The 8,557-nt window shown below is 43.6% G+C and overlaps 1 long non-coding RNA gene across 1 annotated transcript in view; it reads right to left on the reverse strand.

The window, feature by feature from the left end:
* The window catches only part of LOC138362694 (uncharacterized), a 166,496-nt gene that overhangs the window by 102,152 nt on the left and 55,787 nt on the right, over positions 1 to 8,557 (reverse strand). The window contains exon 3 of the long non-coding RNA XR_011227889.1: positions 3,828 to 3,870. This is a non-coding gene — a long non-coding RNA (uncharacterized lncRNA). The remainder of the gene's footprint in view (positions 1 to 3,827; positions 3,871 to 8,557) is intronic.

Here is an 8,557-nt window from a genome sequence, read left to right on the forward strand (position 1 = left end):
GCAGATTTCTATTTCTATTGAGCTGAGGTAGGATAACAACTCTTGCTTGCAGTTTCACCAGGTCTCTTATGTGATAGTCATATGATAGTTAATTAGTTTCAAAACACATTCTCATGAAATAAATGAGTCTCTACGACTCAATATGTTAGGTGGGTTGCTTGGGTTTGCACGTTTCTGGTTAGGTTATGGGGTTGGATTTTATTATGGAGTGACAAATGAAGAGAAGGTGTTCGCCTGTCATACACTTGTGGTGTATGGACGTGGACACTTGTGGTGTCTGGACGTGGACACTTGTGGTGTCTGGACGTGGACACTTGTGGTGTCTGGACGTGGACACTTGTGGTGTCTGGACGTGGACACTTGTGGTGTCTGGACGTGGACACTTGTGGTGTCTCGACGTGGACACTTGTGGTGTCTCGACGTGGACAATTGTGGTGTCTGGACCCGGACACTTGTGGTGTCTGGACGTGGACACTTGTGGTGTCTAGACGTGGACACTTGTGGTGTCTGGACGTGGACACTTGTGGTGTCTGGACGTGGACACTTGTGGTGTCTCGACGTGGACACTTGTGGTGTCTGGACCCGGACACTTGTGGTGTCTGGACGTGGACACTTGTGGTGTCTAGACGTGGACACTTGTGGTGTCTGGACGTGGACACTTGTGGTGTCTGGACGTGGACACTTGTGGTGTCTCGACGTGGACACTTGTGGTGTCTCGACGTGGACAATTGTGGTGTCTGGACCCGGACAATTGTGGTGTCTGGACGTGGACACTTGTGGTGTCAGGACGTGTTTAGACAAGTCCACCCAGCAAGAGCCAGAATATCGGCCAATAATTATAACTACCAAACACTACTTAACACTTCCCCCTAATTCCAGTCATAGCTGTTTAATCACCTCCAGTAATGACGAAACAAATGTAATTCTGCACAATATAATCACAAGACCATGAAGTGTCTATGAGGAAACATTGTCTGTGGAGTCCAGAGACTCGGGTTCGAGCCCATTATATGGCTAATGTTTTCTCAAATGTAATTATCTCTCTCTGTACTTACTTAAAAGAACAGCCGAGAACTCTTCGGTGGCTTGATTCAGCATACATCAAGCTCTCGCTATTCTGCTGTATCATGGGCTTAATACAGTATTTTTAAGGGGATATGTGATTTATCCCCCCTTACTGTATTAAGGGCTCGCTACACCGTGTTTAAGGGGAGTTGTGATTTATCCGCCACTGTATAAGGCTTACAGCGAGGGTGAGGCTGGGAATGGGAGCCTTGTGTGGTGGTAATGGGGGTCAGGTTGTGTGGTGGTAATGGGGGGTCAGGTTGTGTGGTGGTAATGGGGGTCAGGTTGTGTGGTGTTAATGGGGGTCAGGTTGTGTGGTGGTAATGGGGGGTCAGGTTGTGTGGTGGTAATGGGGGGTCAGGTTGTGTGGTGGTAATGGGGGGTCAGGTTGTGTGGTGGTAATGGGGGGTCAGGTTGTGTGGTGGTAATGGGGGGTCAGGTTGTGTGGTGGTAATGGGGGGTCAGGTTGTGTGGTGGTAATGGGGGGTCAGGTTGTGTGGTGGTAATGGGGGGTCAGGTTGTGTGGTGGTAATGGGGGTCAGGTTGTGTGGTGGTAATGGGGGGTCAGGTTGTGTGGTGGTAATGGGGGGTCAGGTTGTGTGGTGGTAATGGGGGTCAGGTTGTGTGGTGGTAATGGGGGGTCAGGTTGTGTGGTGTTAATGGGGGGTCAGGTTGTGTGGTGGTAATGGGGGGTCAGGTTGTGTGGTGTTAATTGGGGTCAGGTTGTGTGGTGGTAATGGGGGGTCAGGTTGTGTGGTGGTAATGGGGGTCAGGTTGTGTGGTGTTAATTGGGGTCAGGTTGTGTGGTGGTAATGGGGGGTCAGGTTGTGTGGTGGTAATGGGGGGTCAGGTTGTGTGGTGGTAATAGGGGTCAGGTTGTGTAGTGTTAATGGGGGTCAGGTTGTGTGGTGTTAATTGGGGTCAGGTTGTGTAGTGTTAATGGGGGTCAGGTTGAGAGCATCACCAGACCTCCTCCATTACACCAGTTTTTACCCCTTGGATGGCTGGGCTAATGGCTCGGGTCTGCTTATCGCAAGTTTCTGCATTGTTGCTTTTGGAGTTTTGATGGTGTTAAAAGTGTCTGTTTCTCTGCTGTATTTAGAGAGATATATATAAGTACAAACTGAGGTATAGAGTAACCCTCAGCTGACTTACATATATAAATGTATAAATATAAATTATATATAAGGGGGTACCATCTCAGGTTGCACTTGTAAGGACCCTCGACCTCGAAGAAGACGACATGCAGCACCCCTGGGAGACTTGTGGGTCACCTGCGTACACCCACATACATGTATGGTCTTCTACCAACACCTATATTTTGTGTATTTTGTCATTTTATTATATATATATATATATATATATATATATATATATATATATATATATATATATATATATATATATAACCGTCAAACCGTCAGTCAACTGGTGTACAGATTCCTGAGCCTACTGGGCTCTATCATATCTACATTTGAAACTGTGTATGGAGTCAGCCTCCACCACATCACTGCCTAATGCATTCCATTTACTAACTACTCTGACACTGAAAAAGTTCTTTCTAATGCCTCTGTGGCTCATTTGGGTACTCAGCTTCCACCTGTGTCCCTTTATGCGTGTACCACCCGTGTTAAATAGTCCATCCTTGTCTACCCTGTCAATTCCCCTGAGAATTTTGTATGTGGTGATTATGTCTTCCCTAGCTCTTCTGTCTTCCAGCGACGTGTGGTGCAATTTACGTAGTCTGTCCTCGTAACTCATGCCTCTTAGTTCTGGGACTAACCTAGTGGCATACCTCTGAACTTTTTCCAGCTTCGTCACACAGTACAGCAGAGGGTACAGCATCACCATGCTGTAACACCACCACCAACTGTGAGGGTACAGCATCACCATGCTGTAACACCACCTACACAACACAACACCTCAGCGTCACAGTGCTACATATACGCGTCTGGATTTAAATTATCCATGACAAGTTGGCCTGCAGCTTAAAGTTGCTATCTCAGTGTGTGTAGCCTGGAGCCAGTTACGATAGATATTAGGATAACTAGGTATCGTAAGTGGCCTTCAACCCATTAAGGTAAAACATAGTATAACCAGGTATCGTAAGTGGCCTCCAACCCATTAAGGTAAACATAGCACAAGATATCGTAAGTGAACTCCATTATGTGTTGATAATGTTAGACATAATCAACATATAATAAATGTTCAACAATTTGTGAAGAGAAGTTCAACAATATGTGCTGGGAGGGTTGGTGTACCAGCAGACGTTGTTGTTGATGTTAAAGATTCGCTACTTGGAACAAAAAGTTCCAAGTAGCACGGGCTATGGTGAGCCCGTAGCACCAGCAGCCACTACCCACATACCAGGATATGTCGGGTATGAGGCTCCGGGGGAAAACTTTGTAAGGGCGACTTTAACGAAACTAAAACTCTCAACTCAAACTGAATCAAGCTTAATTGTCCACATATAATTTTTCTGACCACTTGTTATCATTCAGAACATTGAAGAGCAATTGTGGCAACGATTTAAAGGGAGATTATTTATAATTTTGTTGTAAACCACCTAAATATTTGACGGAAGATATTGTACCCGTGATTATTTTGGGCTAAAAGTGTATTTTCCTAATTATTCAAAACTGTATAAAGACTGTGGAGCAGAGAGAGTTAGTAGCATTAGTAAGAAAACATTATGGTTCTGCACCTCGTAGTGTAAATAAATACATAAATACATATAAACCATGATTAAGTGTCCTACTTACATATTTGTAAATGGTGATCCTTATTCAGCATACAAGAGAGCACCTGTGGAAATATATGTACATTAACTTTTTTATTAAAATAATTCGAAGAATTCAAACCAAAAAATAACTGCCAAATATAACACTGATAAAGCGAGTCAAAACACTAATAAAGTTCAAACAAAGCACTAATAAGAGTCCAAATAAATAGAAGCCAAACAAAAAATAAGAACCAAACAGAAACCAAATAATATGAGTCAAACAAAAACCTAATGCGTGCCAAACAAAAGCAAACAAGAGCCAAACAAAAAACTAAAACCTTGTCCTGGAAAAAACTATTTTTTCTACATTTTGAAAACCTAACCTTCTAATTTATATTTTAAGTAAAAAATTAGTAAGAAACCTTCCATAACTACTGCAAGAGTGAGTGAATTCAAAGATAGGGAAATATATATATATATATATATATATATATATATAGGAAATTTAAATATATATATATATATATATATATATATATATATATATATATATATATATATATATATATATATATATATATATATATTGGAAAACGATTTGAGTAAGATCATTAATACTCAGTTATCTCATTATTATCTCATTAGTAGTCTTGCTTCCTGCAACTCACATGTATTAGTCAATGGGCCTTAAGTAGTTTCCTCTTCCTCTGATGTTCATGAACCAAACACATTGGTTTTCACCTCTTGTACCCTTCCTGACTATATATATATATATATATATATATATATATATATCCCCCACCACTTAATTGCAATGCTCATTCTTCTGAAGATGTATTCATTAATACGAAAACACTTGAGAAATTTCTTGTCTCATTTTTCTTCGAAGTCAGGTCACACACACACACACACACACACACACACACACGGTCCTATCTTGTTTCTGATATATGTAAATGATCTCCCGGAGGGTATCGATTCATTTCTCTCAATGTTTGCGGACGATGCTAAAATTATGAGAAGGATTAAAACAGAAGAGGACTGTTTGAGGCTTCAAGAAGACCTAGACAAGCTGAAGGAATGGTCGAACAAATGGTTGTTAGAGTTTAACCCAACCAAATGTAATGTAATGAAGATAGGTGTAGGGAGCAGGAGGCCAGATACAAGGTATCATCTGGGAGAGGAAATTCTTCAGGAGTCAGAGAAGGAAAAAGACTTGGGGGTTCATATCACGCCAGACCTGTCTCCTACAGCACATATCAAGCGGATAACATCAGCGGCATATGCCAGGCTGGCCAACATACGAACGGCATTTAGAAACTTGTGTAAAGAATCATTCAGAACTTTGTATACCACATATGTCAGGCCAATCCTGGAGTATGCAGCCCCAGCATGGAGTCTATATCTAGTCAAGGATAAGACTAAACTGGAAAAGGTTCAAAGGTTTGCCACCAGACTAGTACCCGAGCTGAGGGGTATGAGCTACGAGGAGAGACTACGGGAATTAAACCTCACTTCGCTGGAAGACAGAAGAGTTAGGGGGGACATGATCACCACATTCAAGATTCTGAAGGGGATTGATAGGGTAGATAAAGACAGTCTATTTAACACAAGGGGAACACGCACAAGGGGACACAGGTGGAAACTGAGTGCCCAAATGAGCCACAGAGATATTAGAAAGAACTTTTTTAGTGTCAGAGTGGTTGACAAATGGAATGCATTAGGGGATGATGTGGTGGAGGCTGACTCCATACACAGTTTCAAGTGTAGATATGACAGAGCCCGATAGGCTCAGGAATCTGTACACCTGTTGATTGACGGTTGAGAGGCGGGACCAAAGAGCCAGAGCTCAACCCCCGCAAACACAACTAGGTGAGTACAACTAGGTGAGTACACGCAGGCTGGAGGCTGTGTGACGAAGCTGGAAAAAGTTCAGAGGTATGCCACTAGGTTAGTCCCAGAACTAAGAGGCATGAGTTACGAGGACAGACTACGTAAATTGCACCACACGTCGCTGGAAGACAGAAGAGCTAGGGAAGACATAATCACCACATACAAAATTCTCAGGGGAATTGACAGGGTAGACAAGGATGGACTATTTAACACGGGTGGTACACGCATAAAGGGACACAGGTGGAAGCTGAGTACCCAAATGAGCCACAGAGGCATTAGAAAGAACTTTTTCAGTGTCAGAGTAGTTAGTAAATGGAATGCATTAGGCAGTGATGTGGTGGAGGCTGACTCCATACACAGTTTCAAATGTAGATATGATAGAGCCCAGTAGGCTCAGGAATCTGTACACCAGTTGACTGACGGTTAAGAGGCGGGACCAAAGAGCCAAAGCTCAACCCCCGCAAGCACAACTAGGTGAGTACACACACACACACACACACACACACACACACACACACACACACACACACACACACACACACACACACACATTGGGGGGTCTGATAGCTGAGTGGACAGCGCTCTGAACTCATTGCTCAATCGACTTGACAATGGTCCAGGACGGACAGAAACGTCGTCGTCCCTTCACCTTCTAGTGTGTGGTCTGGTCAACATACTTCAGCCACGTTATTGTGACTCATCGCCTACATTCGTAATCCTAGGGCCCGGGTTCGATCCCCGGTGATGGCAGAAACAAAATGGGCTGGGCAGAAACAAAAGTTTCTTTAACCCTGATGCCCCTGATACCTAGCGGTAAATAGATACCTGGGAGTTAGACAGCTGTTACGGGCTGCTTCCTGGGGGTGTGTGGGGAGAAAAAAAAATTGTTAGTAGTTATCTTGAGGTTATCTTGAGATAATTTCGGGGCTTAGCATCCCGGCGGCCCGGTCCTCGATCAGGTCACCTTTTTGTTACACACCCCCAGGAAGCAGCCCGTAGCAGCTGTCTAACTCACAGGTACCTATTTACTGCTAGGTAACAGGGGCATCAGGGTGAAAGAAACATTTTGCCCATTTGTCTCCGCCTCCACCGGGGATCGAACCCGGAAGCTCAGGACTACGAATCCGAAGCGCTGTCCACCCAGCTGTTAGGCGCCCTGACAACTGTTAGTTAGTAACAGTTGATTCATTGACAGTTGAGAGGCGGGCCGAAAGAGCAGAGCTCAACCCCACAAGCACAACTATGTGAATACACACACACACACACTGGCGAACTGGCGGCTGGCAAACAGTAACAAGTGGAGTACCTCAAGGATCGGTGGTGGGACCAATTCTATTTCTAATATACGTAAATGACATGTTTACAGGAGTAGAACCCTACATGTCGATGTTCGCGGATGACGCAAAGTTGATGAGAAGAGCTGTGGCAGATGAGGATTGCAGGATCCTCCAAAAGGACTTGAACAAGTTGCAGAGATGGTAGAGAAATGGTTACTGGAGTTCAACACGAGCAAATGTAAAGTTACGGAAATGGGATCAGGTGATAGGAGACCAAAGAGACAGTACACATTGAAGGGGAACTGCCTACTTGTAACGATTCGAGAAAGTGAGCTGGGAGTGGATGTGACACCTAATCTAACTCCTGAGGCACATATAAATAGGATAACGACAGCAGCGTACTCTACACTGGCGAAAATTAGAACTTCATTCAGAAACCTAAGTAAGGAGGCTTTTAGGGCGCTTTACACTGCCTACGTGAGGCCAGTCTTAGTGTATGCCGCGCCATCATGGAGCCCCCACCTGAAGAAACACATAAAGAAACTAAAGAAGGTTCAGAGGTTTGTGACGAGGCTTGTCCCAGAGTTACGAGGGATGGGATATAAAGAGCGTCTGAGGGAACTGAACCTTACGACACTAGAGAAAAGAAGGGAAAGAGGAGATATGATAGGAACATATAAACTAAACTAAAGGGAACTAAAGGGAATTGACAAAGTGGAAATAGATGAAATGTTCACACGTAATAGTAACAGAACAAGGAGACATGGGTGGAAGCTTGAAACTCAGATGAGTCACAGAGATGTTAGGAAGTTTTCTTTTAGCGTGAGAGTAATGGAAAAATGGAATGCACTTAAGGAGCAGGTTGTGGAAGAAAACTCTATTCATAATTTTAAAACTAGATATGATAGGGAAATGGGACAGGAGTCATTGCTGTAAACAACCGATGGCTAGAAAGGCGGGATCCAAGAGTCAATACTCGATCCTGCAGGCGGAACTAGGTGAGTACACACACACACACACACACACATGACATCAGGTGTCTAATTAATTAATAAAGTGATAGCAGTGTTGACTAGTTATTGACAGTAAATGAGGCGAGAGGAGGGAGAGGGGGAGGAAAGGAAGACAGAAAAAGGAGAAAAAATGAAATAGAATGTGAGGAAGACTGAGAAAGGAAATGGAGGGAAGAGGGGGTGAAATATAATGGATAAAAGAGAGGAAGGGGGAGGATGGGAAGGGAAGGTTAATAGGAAAGAGAAGAAGGGGAGGATGTAAAGACAAGGATAATGGGAAGGAACCGGAGGTAAGGATAAGAAAACTAAGAAATAAGAAAGATAAACAGATAGGACAAAACCGGAGAGAGGGAGAAGATAAAAACAAAAATTTTATAATGAATGGTAGGGGGAATAAGCAGACAAACAAGAGGAAGTATACCATAAAAGGATGAACGAAAGAACACGAGACCCAGAGTAAATACAGACAAAGGGTTTTACGTTTTTTTGGGGGAGGGAGAGAGAGAGAGAGAGAGAGAGAGAGAGAGAGAGAGAGAGAGAGAGAGAGAGAGAGAGAGAGAGAGAGAGAGAGAGAGAGAGAGAGAGAG

Source organism: Procambarus clarkii, chromosome 9 (assembly GCF_040958095.1).
Source record: "Procambarus clarkii isolate CNS0578487 chromosome 9, FALCON_Pclarkii_2.0, whole genome shotgun sequence".
Classification (NCBI taxonomy): Eukaryota; Metazoa; Arthropoda; class Malacostraca; order Decapoda; family Cambaridae; genus Procambarus; species Procambarus clarkii.